Here is a 16,389-nt window from a genome sequence, read left to right on the forward strand (position 1 = left end):
GCATTTTTGCCTTTATCATAGTAGTACTGTAAAATATGCCGTATTTTCTCTTTATTTTGCTCCATGTTTGCGACGCTATAACTCACGAACGACTTAAAAGAAATGACAATTAACAAAGTAACACCTGGTAAATACCGCAAGACTTTTTTGACAACCTAATATTTTTGATTAAATATCGTGTTAAATAATATTTAAACTTAAAAAAAATGGAAGTCGTCGTTACTGTGTCAAACAACGGAAGTAATAAAATAAATTCATTCCAAAAATGAAAAGAAGAAAAAGTTCCGCTGGTCGTGTGCGCAAAGAAAATCCCTAATGTGTAAAAGTGTTGTTGAGACAAAAGAAAATAGGAACGAGATGTGTAGCGATCATGTAATGCAACGCGCTCCTACTGCCCATAATCATGATCCAAAGGCCCATCAAGTATCTGTGGCACAGGCGAACAACAAAGTAAAGGATTTGAGTACATCATCTTCACTGGCGCCTTCCCAAATTATTAGGGAAGCAGTTGTAGATTGCCAACCAGATCGCCGGGTGTACTTCCCATCGAAACGAGCCCAAAAAATGAAAATAAGCCGGCTTAGAAAGGGTACATATACCAACGAACCAGGAAATGTACAGGAAATTAATATACCGGAGCATTTSAAATACCTGGAGGGAGAATTATTTGTGTTGAGTGATTGGGATTTTGATGGTGAAAAGAACATTATTATGGGCACAACGAGTTCCCTAAAGGAATTGGAGAGGTCACACTGCTCGGTGATGGATGGGACGTTTTTTGTTGTACCGAAAGTTTTTCGCCAAGTGTTCACCATATAAATTCTAATTGATGGTCAATTTGTGCCTCTAGTTTTTTGCCTGACGAGCGAAAAATCCAAGCAAGCGTACACTGAATTTTTTCATCAACTATTTAATTTGGCTTTAGCACGGAATATTAATCTTAATCCGCAAAGAATTATCACTGATTTTGAGCGAACCGTCTCGTCTGCGGCAAAAGAGTATTTTCCTGATGCCCGATATAAAGGATGCCTATTTCACTTTGGCCAGATCATTTGGAGACGAGTTCAGAAAGAAAGGCTTTCTCAAAAATATGGCAATGATGAAAGTTTCAGCATAGCTGTTCGTATGCTGAAAAGTGTAGGATTTGTTCCCCCAGAATGTGCGTCAGATTATTTCAGTGAACTAAAGAGTAGCTCGACAGACAGAGATTTTAAAAAATTGCGAAAAAACAAAAAGAATGTCGAGCGTGTAAAGAAAATTAAAAAAGTTGTTAAACGTCGTTTAGATTTAGATAAACTTATTTATTTAAAATCGATAGCACACAGTATTTCATTATGTAATTAGAATTTCCATACATGGTTTATTTATGTAAATGTTTTGAATTTATTGCTTTTTTGTTTATTTACATCACTAAAGATTGGTCTACATATATATGTACATATATAAATATATGTTTATGTTAATGATAATAAAAAATTGTGAAGTTTGTATTTATTTATGTTGTACAAATATGTTAAACTGATTGATATAACATGTATTGCATTTTCTTTAATTTACCTATTAAATATTCGTGAAACCATTAAACATAAAATATCTCGTGAACTTCAACTTTAGATATAATATTTAGTATAGAATTCCCTTTTTCTGTGTGAAATACATTGAAATTAGGTTATAAATCGCGGCGATTTAGGGGATTTTGATTTAGGGATTATGTGGTACACCAGGTAAAAATCGAAGACGACCCAAAACACGTGCAAACAAAGCAGCTGTCAACAATTAAATGAACATTCAAAATGGCCGAGCTTGTCGGCATAAGTGAGAGACATGAGTACCAACATAACGCCACAAAAAATTCGAAATTTGAATATACGTAACCAAAATTCGCGATAATTTTTGAACACACCTCATATTTTACGCAACGATTTGCTTTTTCAGGCGATCTACAATCGTTAGAATAAAGATTAATACCTATATATTAGGTCTACAACTTTGCTTACGCCGGTTTTTTTTTTTTGTAAATTTAAGGCTTTATTGTATAAAAACGGTCCAAAAGTGTTTTCCCTTATTCCCTTAAAAAGCAATGCTTAATTGACATACGAAATGCTAACACAAGTTGATTTACAAAAATTCTATATTTTTTTAATTCCTAATAGAAATCATATAGATGATAGTAGTAGAGTAATAGTATTATCTATGTACATATGTGTCAGCCTCAGAAAAGCGTAGACGGGTCCTCAGCCGCACTTTTCTTGGAATTAAAAAATAAAAGACAAAAAAGACAAAATTTCCCGCAAATGTCGAGAATTCGGCCTAAAAAATGACATTTTCAGTTGAGAATAAGTTTGGGATGCAAACAGATCTCTACAAATTTTTTGTTGGGTTAATGTTGACACAAATGTCCAAGATTAATATAAAACGATTTAATCGACCAGTGCTTGACCTTAAAGTAATAATAATATCAAATTTGTCTATTATAAACTTCCATTAATCGTGCATGTTTGAAATTTCGTTCCATATGTGTTTTTTTCAAGGGCCAAGGCGTGGCTACAATGTCACTTTGTTCAGATACAATAGCATTATATGTAGTTGCGCTCGCGTAAATATTTTGGAGGCAGTTTGGTATTACTGACGGTGGTGGTATCTTTCGCAACGTTGTTTAACTCTTTACTTAATAGAGCAAATCTGTTTCCACTTAGCGTTGCTGATTTTATTGTATTAATTATTTTGAATAATTAATATTAATGTATAATAGTTTTGAATTGTGAAAATGTTTTTCATGGAGTATCTTCGGCCTGGTTTTTGACGTATTCTTTGTGCACTCGTTGTCTTTTATTGCTTTTGCCACCTAACGGTCCAACGTATCAGCTAAACCTAATCGAAATATATATAGGGTTAAATACATATAGTATATATATATAAATAATCAGAACGACTGTAATTTGAGTAAAAATTGCGATGTCTTGATGAAACTAAACTTCCTTGGCAGAAAAGTAAGGCGAGGTTCGTAAATGGACCACTGCCCCGCCTACAAAACACAAATAATCGAAAACGATATAGAACTGTAATTTGGCATAGGAGATCGCAGTACCATGGGGCACCTGTGAGCTAATAGGCATGGCCCATCGTAAATATCTCTTAAACCACCTAAGTTACAATAACCAAATTCTTCCACAATAAATCCCTTTAGACCCCTTTCGACAGTGTAAAAATGGGTGAAATCGGAAGGTAACACCGCCCGTTTACCATATCATTATAAAAACTAATAAAAGTTTGGCAAATAAATAACTAAATACGTCAGAGACTAAAAAATTGTACACTCTTGATAGTATGAGAGGGCTCCATAGGAGCTGGGTGAATACGTAAGAATTTGGGTGGCAATTTTAGGTGAAATCACTTATCTGGGGACCAATTTCCCGATACCATGTCTGGGTGCATTAATGGGCGAAAGCGGACGGCAAATACACCTACTTTCCATATAGCACAATTTTAGATTCCATCTGATTTTTTCTAAAACCAATCGATATAACAGGATAAAACTTTGCGCAAATAATTATATTCTAAGGTCACCTTATGACAAAAAAACTGTTCAAATCAAACAAAAATTGTTCAGGGCCCTAGGTGTCGATTATGTACCCCAGTACTAAGAAGAGAATGTCCTTTCCTAATAGTAGTTTATCTGTGTGTCAAAAATGCGTTGAATCAGCTTAATGGCTTCTATCTTTCCGGATGACTTTATACCGACTATATCTAAAACTTTTAATTACAATATAAACTAAATGAAATCTTTTCTACCGGACTTTTGTTTTTTTTCGAGCGATTTGGACAACTTTCAGGGGACTATAACAAATCAACGGTCTGCCCATCGATCTATGATCGTTAAAAATGACGAAATAAATTGAAATTAGAGTCACTGCCTGTCCAACCATTAGCAAATATGTGAGTTATCTCAATGAAAGTGAAAGAGCGTAGTTTACTGATAATAGTGAACCTTTGAGCTTAAAGTAGCTAAAATTGTGTATCCTAACCCTAATATAAATAGTATTAAAATTTTCGAACATCTGGCTGACTTTACTCTATATGATTGGTGATGGTACATATGGTACCTTAATGACTCTTAAGACAAAAGAAATAAAATCGGTTCGATACTACCCACAATTCCCATGAACTTATCCTCTTCTTACTTGTTTGCTTTCTTTCTTTAACTTTTGAATACTAATCATGGAGCGCGACCGTACAATTTGAGAGCTATTCCTTTAGCACCCGGACAGTATTTTTTTCGTTCGGATATTAAAGGATTCTAGCTGTTAAAGGTAAATCGCTAAAACCTTTTTATATAGGAATTAAGAAAATCTGTGACAATATTATGAGAAACATTATTTCTTAAAACCCCATTTCTGCATTCATTAGTACTTCCGTTACTTTCTTCGGGCAAGTCCATCAAACCTTCAGAACTTATTATAAACATTGGGCGCCGCGGTTGACTGTTTGTTTACTTATAACATGAACAATAGCTGCATGTATATATAATGTAAAGCATTATTATATACCCATATATAATGTCTTGCTATATGCATTCCTTTTTATAAACATTGGGCGCCGCGGTTGTCTGTTTGTCTACTTTATTTGTCAATCCAGAGATACGAACCTAGTAAAGTAAACTAGTAAGGAGTAAACTCGCAACAATTGGTGTCAGAAGTGGGATTGTCAAATAATCCAAATTCAAGATGGTTAAATTCGGGGAATTGAGAATTCAGCAATTGAAAAGGAACTGGAGGAGCGTAATTTGCCGATAAGCGGACAAAAGGCGGATCTGCAGGCACGATTACGTGAAGCAATGGAAGCGGATGGAATTAATGTGGACGAATTCGAATTTAATGGCCCAGAAACTTCTACAAAGGTAGAAGAAAAAGTAGAAGAACAACGAATATCATCAAGTGTAGACATGAGCATGCTGTTAGTGGATATTAAGTAAGTGGCAGAAGATGCAGTGCAAACAGAAGGGCACAGCAAATGACGCAAATAGCTAAAAATACATCACAGTTAGAGTCTCGCCGTACACAACAAATGACTGAAAATAATACGCAGTTAGAAAATCGTCTGTTACAACAGATTACAGAAAATACTACAAAAGTACAAAAACAAGTGCAAGAGAAATTTTCAAAATTTGAAGACGAATTAAGCACGTTAAAAAATGACGAAGAAAATTTAAAATCAGAAGTTCTTCAATTGAGTAATCGTATGCGAGAACTACAACTGCATGGCCCTGCACCATCAACAAATAATCCAAGATTGAAGGCACCCACATTCGATAGAATTTCAAATTTTCAAACATCAGTTTGAAAAGACATCAATGGCCTATAACTGGAATACATCGGACAAAGTGGCGTCCTTGTTTGTATCATTGAAAGGACCTGCGGCAGAAATCCTTCAGACTATTCTAGATTGTGAACGGGACAACTATGAGGCTTTGATAAGTGCGATAGAAATACGATATGGTAGTGAGCACCGAAAACAAATATACCAGATCGAACTGCAAAATAGGGGTCAGAAAATGAACAAGTCGTTGTAAGAGTTCGCAACTGAAATAGAACGACTGGCTCATTTGGCAAATGCAGATGTACTTGTGGATTACATTGAGAGGGTGAAAATTCAAAGTTTCATAAATGGAATTCGTGATGTGGACACCAAACGCGCTACATATGCATTGCCAAAAAGAACGTTTGCTGAAACAGTGGAATTGTGGATTGTGGAACCAACAAAAATAGATACACCCATATTGGTAGGAAGAACACTTGTGAAAACTAGAGAAGACGCTACCATTCCAGTAGGAGCAGTAATTGGACAGCGCCAGAATAGAAGTGCAATATCACGATGCGAACGGTTACAACAGAAGCCTACTATTGAGCCACAGCAGATAAGTCCTACACTCCTAAACAATTTGCTGAACGAGGTGCATAGAATTGAAAAACTAAAAGCAGAAAAACTATTAGAAAAATGCGCATCCATATTTGCAAACGAAGGAAACAACACAGGAAGAACCGGCATTGTCAAACATCGCATAAATACCGGAGACGCTGAACCAATGCGACAAGCTCCGCGTAGGGTTCCACTAGCAAAACGTGAGGACGCTAACAAAATTATTAAAGACATGCACAAAAACGGTGTAATCGAACCCTCAATAAGTCCAGGAGCTCACCTATCGTCTTAGTTGAAAATAAAGATGGTAACACCCGTTTCTGTGTAGATTATTGAAAGTTGAATGATGTCAAAAAGAAAGACAGTTATCCTCTACCGAGAATCGAAGATACATTAGACACCTTTTCTGGAGCGAAATGGTTTTCTACATTAGATCTACAAAGTGGATACTGGCAAGTCGAAGTTGGGTTATGTAACGCGCTTGCAACGTTCGAGTGACTGATGGAACATGTATTAAAAGGACTCAACTGGAAGACATGTTTGGTGTATCTTGATGACATTATCATCATGGGAAAAGTTTTGATGAGCATCTGAAAATTCTAGAGCAAGTCTTTCAGCTGGATTACGCTTGAATCCCAAAAAGTGTTCATTATTGAAGAAGCAGGTCAAATATATCGGACATAAAGTGTGAACTGAGGGGATTCACACCGAGAAGGGAAAAATAAAAGCAGTTTTTGAAGCATGAACTCCGCAGCTTCCTCGGCTTATGCACCTATTACAGCCGTTTTGTACCTGGATTTGCGAACGTGGCTAGAAGTTTACATGATTTAACAAAGAAGAATCGCCCGTTTGTATGGCAGCTGGAACAAGAAAAAGCGTTTGAGCAGCTTAAAGAACTACTTTGTACGGCGCCGATTTTAGCTTATGCCATACCTGGAAAGAAATTCATCCGGGATACAGATGCGAGCGCTTATGGAATTGGAGGTGTCCTGGCTCACCTCATCAACGGGCAAGAAAGAGTAATTGGGTATTACAGCAGAATGCTCGGGAAACCAGAGAAAAACAACTGTGTGACGCGAAAAGAACTACTAGCCGTGGTGGAATGTGTAAAGCATTTTCATAAGTATTTGTATGGGCAACGATAATAGCCAAAGAAAATGGTGTACGACAACCACAAATAAGCGAGAGTCCAACAGCAAAAGCATATTGGGCCCAATGGAACAGCATAAACCTCGTTAATGGATACCTTCATCGTACCTGGGAAAGCGAAGATGGCAAACAGTCTCGTCTGCTGATCATAGTACGGAAGTCCATGATCCCGAAAGTATTGAAAGAATATCACAACGGACCTAGTGGAGGGCACCTTGGAATTACAAAAACTTTAGAGAGGATTAGGTTCAGGTGTTCAAAGATTATGGGTCGTTAACGCCTAAGAATAGTTGTTGAAAATGCATTTGGAGCACTGAAAGGACGTTTCCGAAGGCTTCTTAAATTTACGGAGCACAGAAATTTATGTGCAATTTCATATTTAGTTGCAAGTGCATGCAATATGTGCAATATACATATGTATTATTACAAACTACGATACTATTATTGACCATCAAATTGAAAGTGCCGAACCGGAGCCAGAAGCTGCTAATGAGGGGACGAGAGAAGCAAGTGGAGATCGTCGGAATCAGTTGCTTACAATTTGAATACGAAGAAATGAATAAATGTTTAAAAATGTACTTTTGCAGCAACATTTTCCAGTGCAATGTATGTATATAAATTCGCACGAGTACATATACAGTGACTCAATCTCAAATAGTAAAATTATTCATAATTTACGACATATTTGTTTTATATTTATAAAGATTTGTGTGTAAAAAATGTTCATTTTATGATAGTCTTGATTGTATATTTCCATTAAATAAGACAATATATATTCGTTATACCCGTGACAGACATGTAATAACAATACCATAGTAAAGATATCATGGTGACACACATATGGTATTTGTACCATTTATGGTATTGTTACTACATGTCTGTCTCGTTTATTGTTATTTTTTTTCTGTTCAATTTTTAATTTTTTTTTTTTAATTTGCATCTGCATATCGCGTTATTCAACGAAATCCTGCTTTTGGTTTTGTATGTTCGCGTAGAATTTCGTCTTTCTTCAGCACTTTTTCCTTTTAGTTCGATTTTTTCGTCAAAATATCGTTCTTCAGCGCTTTTACGATAACGATGATTTGGAATAGAATTTGCTGCGTTAGGCTCTTGTGGATACACTTCATTTTGGTGTGCACATCCTACGATTTAGTGCAGACCAGCTCTGCCTAGAAGTACTTGGCATATCGTCGAGCATTGCACAGTGGTTGGTCTTGTATGAAAATTGGCCAAAAATACTTCCACTGCCTATATTAAAGTGAGATTTTTTCCTAAGCTTTTTAAATTGTAATTAACAATTATATTAACATAAATAAACCGCTCCAAAGCCCTATCTGGTTTCAAATTCCACCAACCGCCGATGATAATAATAAACAAGTTGATTAACAAAAAAAGAATTATTATTAAATCAAAAACTGATTTTAATAAAATTTATTTACTTTTGCATCGTAGTTTCCTTTGACCAGAGATGAAAGGATCTGAGCTCAAGAGTAATCGGTTTAATAAATCCTGATTTGTAGCGACACGTGATTTCTTTCGTGTATGATGGAGTCGATACATTCCAACGTCTTTATTCCTTTACTCAGCAGGTTCTTCTGAGAACTCTCCAATTGAAACTAATGCATATTGAATAACATCGGGAGCGTGAATGAAAATTTTATGGACTGACGCAGGAAGATAATACCAGTAATACTTTGATGTTAATTCTCTTGCAGTATCTAGCGCAAATTTCCAAAATTTTTCCACATTAATTTTGTACCCTGATGATAAAGCTTGTAGTAATACTGCTCAATTACTACTTAATATTAATTAATTAATACTTTTTCCATGCCTGTTATTTTAGCAGATGTATGGGCGTCGTTAAAAATCGGTGTGTTTTGAACTCAGTGGGACTTAAGTGTTGAATTTTGTTTTTAAAATATTATTCTTCATTTAGGGTTAATTGAAATGATTCCTTTTGAAACTGAATTCGAACAGGACGGCAATAGCGAGTGGATGAAGGTCGAGGGTTTTTCCAAATTAGTTTGTGCTATTCATCAGTTTGCGATTTTATTATCATTTGTAGAGGGACATATGACGTAACAAATAAACTACTGTCTTCCAAATTATTATTTTCGAGTTTTTACATATATTCGCTCTGCCCAGAACTGTCATCAAAGACCCAGTTTTCTATTAATGTTGGGTAATTAGAGGAGTCAATGAGTTCATTAATTACATCTCTTTGCCACTCTAAAATTCGCGACGCAGTGTGATCTAATAATTTTTGTAGCTCAACTTCAGCGTAAGCTTCTGAAACTTTTATTTGCTCGGGATAACTTTTCTGCTTTTCCTTTAAAATATTATCATAGCAAGGTAAGAAGTTAACATCAAGTTTATTGTTAACGAAGCTTCGAATAAGTTAATACTGGTGCTTGGTTAAATTTGCTTCGGTGATAAGTGATATGATCACATGTCTTTGGGCGAAAGATCGACTTATTCGGTTCCCCACAAGCCGATCGCAAGTCATAAGCAGCGGACACATCGAGTTCTGCTAAATCTGCTATCCTTCGCCGGTTCGTTCTCTCTGAGCACTCTACCAGACTTAATCTAGAACGTCCTCAATCTTGGCTCAATACGGATGATTGTCGTCTTAAAAATATACATATATTTATATTGTGCAAACCATTTCAAATATTTTTGTATAACTTTTGATTTTAATCTGTGGTTTTCATTACACATTTCTGCAAAATTTTAAATACGTAATCAAGCCTTTTCTTAACAATATTTCGAATACATTCATAGCCATCCCAATCAAATCTACAGGTTATGTCGTCACATACTTGTTTAGCTTTATTTGCAAATGAACCTTTTTCCAAACATCACAATTCAAGGATATATAGGCGTGAAAGTTCACATTGATATGACGTTCCTGAATAAAATAGCGTATAAAACAAACATTTGATAAAAGTGAGAAAAAACAAAAGCTCAAATAAATATGATGAAGAAAATTAAAAAACAATATATCATAATAGACTCGTTCATTCTTATACTTAAATACAAAAAATTATGAAAAGCCAGCTGACCCCGCGAACTTCTTACCGCCTTAGCGTATTGTAAGGCATCATATGATCGATGTGTTTTAGACACACGCTGAAGTTGATCTTTGCGCCGACGTAAAAGAATGTCTCGGTTTTCTAAATTTTCTCCCACGACGACAATAGCCACTTCATCAATTGTTGGTGCATTAAAACGTCCAGCATATTGTCCTGCAGGCGTCTTATCGGCTCTGATGACAATTTTATGATTATCTGATGGCATGCGGTCTAATGCAGCTGTGAATAATGCAACTAATTCATTGTGTTGATGGAAAAATGTTTGAAGTTGTTCCACAATGGATCATTTCACTGAGTTGTTGTGTGCGCAACGCTGATCGACTTCTCTTGCTGTATCGCCCATAAAATATGTTTGCAAAAATTTATAGTCTTCATCAGTCATTGCCAATAAGGAACCTGTTCGATGATATATTTGACCCTGAATCTGCAAGAGTATAAATATGTATTTAGGTAATTCTATAGCAAATTGTTTGTACCACCATGTGGCTCGCAAAATACTACCAAAATACTTTATAGATCATTTCAAATTAAAACTAAACTTCAACATTGAACAGTAGCCTTCCATGGCAGCTTTAAGTAGTAGGCTTTACCAAGTAGTGGAACACTTTGTAAACACATCTAAACAACACTGGCTCAACATATTTTGCACCAGCTACATGGTTGTAAAACTAAATAGAATTGTTTGCCATTATACTTACTTACCTTGAAAGCAGGCATAAAATTGTCTCGAATAACTTTTGTTGCGCCAAATGATGTCACTTGAAAGCAATTACTGTATTGCTGGATTAGAATCCGATTTCCGGAAACCAATGAATATAGTGGCTCTTGTGCTGGTACCAATGGCGTCAATTTGACTAGGCCGCTGGCGCAACACAATCCAAGGGCTTCATTTTTGAATTTCAATGCATTGCTATATGGACATACAATATTCATTAGTCCAATAGCAACAATTTGCTCTGAACTGTAATCAATTGCCACATTTCTATGTTGATTTCGATGAAATTTGGCACAAAGGGTTGCATTAGGCGGGGCATATTTGGACGTAATGTTTTTGGAAAAGTGGGCGTGGCCCCGCCCCCTATTAAGTTTTTTGTACATATCCCGGAAACTATTACAGCTATGTCAACCAAACTCTATAGAGTCGCTCCTTCAGGCATTTCAACCACCCCACGCCCACACGTGGCGTCGCCCACTTATGGACAAAAACCATATCTCAGGAAGTACTCGACCGATTTCAATGAAATTCGGTACCTAATAGTTTCTGAACACCCTGATGACACGTACGAAATATGGGTGAAATCGGTTCAAAACCACGCCTTCTTCCAATACAACGCTATTTTGATGCCTTATCTGTATAATATGTATGTATGTACATTGGGAACCAATGATGATAGCGGAATAAAACTTTACACAAATACGGAATTTGAGCTGAGGTATCCCTTGTGGAAAAATTGTCGTGATCGGGCTATAACTTTTCAAGGTCCCTGATATCGAACACGAAGAACTCAGTGCCTCACCTAACCTAATTTTTCATCGAAAATATCGGTAAATATTTTCATGTAATTCAGAGGGCATCATTTTTATACGCTCGCAATAAAGTTGCTAATAACGGTATATATCGTCAGATATATGGTTACATATATCAAAGTGATCAGGGTGACGAGTAGAGTTGAAATCCGGATGTCTATCTACCCGTCCGTGCAAACTGTCACTTGAGTAAAAATTGGGATATCTTGATGAAACTTGTCACGCCAGAGTATAAAATGTTCGGTGACACCTGAACTTAGCCCTTCCTTACTTGTTATTACTTAATTCGATGTATAAAGAAAAATAGATCACTCAAAAAGTCCCTTGTAGAATAATAGTTTTAAAACAATAAAACAATATATTTGTACGGAAAAATCGCGTGGTTATATAGCACATACTTTTCTTCTCAATATTCATTTCGATTTATTGGGATTAAGCACGATTTTATATTGTAATTTAATTTATTATAAGACATAATTTTAAAGCTATTTTCACTGCACCGCCTGTCTTTATTGTCTCAAATTTTAAATTTATTTAACGTTAATTTCATTGCTATTTTATAAAATATGTATCAACATACAGTGTCAAATTTCAAACTTTTTTTTTTAATTTTGGCTTATGAAATTGGTTCAAAATCAGTTGACTGTTTAAAAATATAAAAAAAGCGAATTCAATATAAGCAAAACGTAATGGAAATTCAATTTTAACTAACCACTTGACTCAATGAATGCCTTTTAAGGATCTGTCCCAATGTTTATGGCGTGGTTGTTAGACACTAAACAACTTTCACCAAAAATTTCATCCATTTCCGACATATACGGTATTGTGCACCGAGAAGTTCCAGTCTGTTTCTCATTCGCTGTTTTATACGCCTTTAAAAGCGTTCGCATTTTTGATACAAGGGCAGCCGCGTTAACAGTTGTATCCTGTGGAAACAAATGTAATAAATATTTACAAATGTTCTCCAAGACGTTTTCATAAGCGAACTTTTCCTTGCGCGAGTTAATTTATTTACTCGTTATGAATAAAATAAATATATAATTTYAAGTCAGCCAATGAGATTGGTTCTGACTGATCCTTTATTTGTATAATATTTCAACGTATACACACGTACTACACTATCGAATATATTACACTTATCTGTACAAGTGTTACAAGTGGTAACTTGTTACTCGRCAGTCGATAATGGTAAAGTGACCTCGAGGCTATTGTTCCAGTTGCTTATATAGGCTATGCTTATCACTGCTCATACTATTGAGATGCTAGTTGTTTACTAGTAAACAACTATTTGGGTTGTTATTGTTTGTTGTACTGATAGTGAGCTTCTATTGTTCTAAGATAAAGTTGTTTTGATGATTTTTCTTTAATGTTTACTGAAAGATAAGGTTGTGGTTAAAGGTTAAAGTATTAACTCGCGCATGCAGGAACTCATCTTCCTCTCATTGTACAAGCACTCGAAGTCTAACCAATTAGAAAGACATAAATTCGGTTTGGAAAATTATTTTTATTTATTTTAAACTACAAAATGTGTGAAAATAATCATGAATTCAGGACATGACAACCTTTTGCCTTAACTATGCCCTCGAGACGGTCAAAAAACGAATCGCAAGCAACACGAATGTGACTTACCGCTATTTTGGCCCAATCACGAACAATGGCTTTAGTCAGTATCTCGAGACTGGTGTTTTCCAAAATGGCCTTGAGAGAATAATCCATTGGATTCGCATCTGGTGAATTCGAGAGCCATTGTGTGGTCGTAATGAAGTTCGAAACGTTGTTTTTCAGCCATTCTTGGTTCACTCGCGTTTTGTGAGACGGTGCTGAGTCTTCTTGAAACGTTCATGGTTTGCGACCGAAATGTTTGTTTGCACAGGGCTTCAAGGCGGCCTCCAGAACACTTTCCCGATAATATGTCGCATTTGTCTTGACGCCAGGCTCGATGAAAACAATTGGAGAGCGCCCATCTGCGGTGACAGCTGCCCAAACCAATATTTGTTGCGGGTGCTGTCTACTGGTGGCCAACCGATGACTTAGATTCTGGTATGAACGGTCGGTCAAGTAAACCCATCGGTTTGAGAGTTTACGAATTGATCAATTGGAAAAGTTTGTTCGTCAGAAAACACAATGTTCGGAATTTGACCGCTTTCGGCATTCTGCCCCGGCCGCTCTCTCAAGTCTTACTTGTTGCTGCTTCGGTGTGAGATCATGGACCTTTTGGAACTTGTAAGGCTTAACCTTGACCTAATTTTTCAATATGCGTCGGTGGATTTCGCTCAAGTCGCTTCTTCACTTTCCGAACCTTCCCACGTGACGTTACAGCCTTTTGATGACCCCCTCCATGGCGTTTTGTGATGCTACCAGTATCATTGTAACAAGTGACGGTGCAATAAACAAAAACTTTATTCACATTAATATGTTTGAGCTCACGAACAATTGCTGGCTGTGATTTTCCAGCTAAATATAAAGCAATCATACTATTACGTTTGAGTCCCATCGCTGATCTCTTTTTTTTTTGCGTTCACTTTTGGCAAAACGCTTTTGTACACTTGTAACCAATACTCCAAACTGTCATTCAGCAAATTTATAAACAGCTGATCCCTGTGCGACAGCTGCGCAAACGGTCTGAACACAATAGTCGATTTCGGTCTTTTTTGAGATACTATTCAATAGTATACTTAAAGTCTATTTTTTCCATATCTGTAGTGACGTAGCTACCTAGGTCCCTAAAGATCAGGGGGTCCTTGAAACCGAAAATTCACTGGCTAAACGGACACCAGTCTAAAAAAATAAATCCAACTAGATGATCAGGAGGATCGATTCGATAGCTGCAATAAAACTTTGTTATTTTGATATTATCAGTGATTTATCAGAAATAGTTCTAAAGAGTTCTAATTAAGATGAGCGTTGTGAAGCAGAGCTTTAAAAATGCACAGTGTATTGAACAACTTCAATTATGCATCCCAAACTTTTCAAAAATGCGACATCAATTTCGAGAGGCTAGAAAAATTTTAGCAAAGTTGCAAATTAATAGAGATGATGTAAAATTATTCAAGTGCAAAGCCAGTGAATCTGCAAGAAAATTTGGTATTTATACCCGTTTTCAAGTAAAAAGAAAAATAAAACTTAAACAAGTAAGTAAGGGCTAAGTTCAGGTGCAACCGAACGTTTTATACTTTTGCAACTTACTAGAATCAAAGTCAGGGAAATACTTTATGACAGAGAACGTACATTTATAGAAAAGGTTCAACTACGGACATGTGTGTGAACTGTCAAGAGCCATCAATTTTCTGTTAGTGGATTTCACCACTTTTGGCTCGGCAGGAGAAACTTTAACAGAAATTAGTGCACAGAGCAAAGAATTCAATGAAAATTATGCTCAAAAATATTTATTAGGGGTATTCGCTTGCTCTTGCAAGATTGCAGATTGCAAAAATACTACACCGAAATATACAAGGGCAGGAGAGCACCCATTGCAGAATCTAATGATATATGAACGACTGATTCGATCAATTTATTGTGAATGACTATTATGCATGGCTATTCTGAATTGGCGTACCTTCTGCTTACATTTAAAAAAAAAAATAAACTAACAAATCTTTATAATTTAAGTAGAAATTATAAAATCTATTTAAAACTTACCTTCCTCAAGAATTTAACGACGTAATATGTCTTTACGTAAAATGACAGCTAAAACAGGGTTTCAGTTATATTTTTGCGTGACATTGCCCGCAAATATACATGGGTTTTGGTCTGACATATTTTACAGCTATTGCAAATAATTTTCTGCGTGTGTTTGTTGTTGTGCCGGTGCAGCAAGAGGAAATATGTATATGCAGTTCTTGCACCGTGCAAGGGTTTTGCAAGAGCAAGCGAGGACTCCTATTGTTTTTACAGACGCCTGTTGGCCTTTTGGCTTATATTTTTGTACGTTTACATGCTATCATATCAATTGATATGAATATGATTTTGCGAATTTTTATGAATTCATGAAAATTGATAACATTATTTTTAATTTATGCAATTCTCTAAGCAATTTTTGTAGTTAATGGGCAAATGAGCTACTTTTTAAATATTTCTTATCTTTGATAATGTAATATAATTTCATATGTATGCATATATTTGCTATATATGTATGTATGTACATATATGATATATTATCATAATATCCTAAAAAACCTAATATATTACAGCAATAATATATATAAATCACACCTTTATCATTTAAAACTTTCATACGCATCTTTCCTGCAGATATGTACATACATACTATATGTAAGTATAAATCAATTTCCAACCAAGTTTTATTCTTTATCAGTAACATAATATGCACGCTGCTCTACATGTACATACACATATTTACATATGTGCATATGACATTGCCACACAAATAATGTATACGCAAACCTACATATAAACATATCTATCTACTCATGTAAATATGTCGCCCAAGTTAAGGCACATGTAACTTACAATACATCACTATCATAGTGGTCAATGTCCAAAGTACGTGATAACACTAAACTACACCATTATCAAGAACAACAAATTATATGTATTGTAGATTACCCATTAGTATAAATAGAAGCATAACCATACACGCTTCGTCTTTTGTATTTTGAAGATTACCAAATAAAGAACGTTCTGCTGTCAATGCAGAACTAAAATATTTTTTTGACTAAAATAACCCAATTGTTATTAATTGGCG

At 35.6% G+C, this 16,389-nt stretch overlaps 1 long non-coding RNA gene across 1 annotated transcript; it reads right to left on the minus strand.

The window, feature by feature from the left end:
- Positions 1 to 12,067: 12,067 nt before the first annotated feature.
- Positions 12,068 to 12,859, minus strand: LOC108974472. Its single transcript, XR_001993801.1, has 2 exons — positions 12,397 to 12,859; positions 12,068 to 12,327 (listed from the first exon to the last, which is right to left on the minus strand). It is a non-coding gene; the product is annotated as an uncharacterized LOC108974472 (long non-coding RNA).
- Positions 12,860 to 16,389: the final 3,530 nt, after the last annotated feature.

This window comes from Bactrocera latifrons, unplaced genomic scaffold, assembly GCF_001853355.1.
Source record: "Bactrocera latifrons isolate USDA-ARS-PBARC rearing strain unplaced genomic scaffold, ASM185335v1 scaffold_559, whole genome shotgun sequence".
In the NCBI taxonomy this organism is placed as follows: Eukaryota; Metazoa; Arthropoda; class Insecta; order Diptera; family Tephritidae; genus Bactrocera; species Bactrocera latifrons.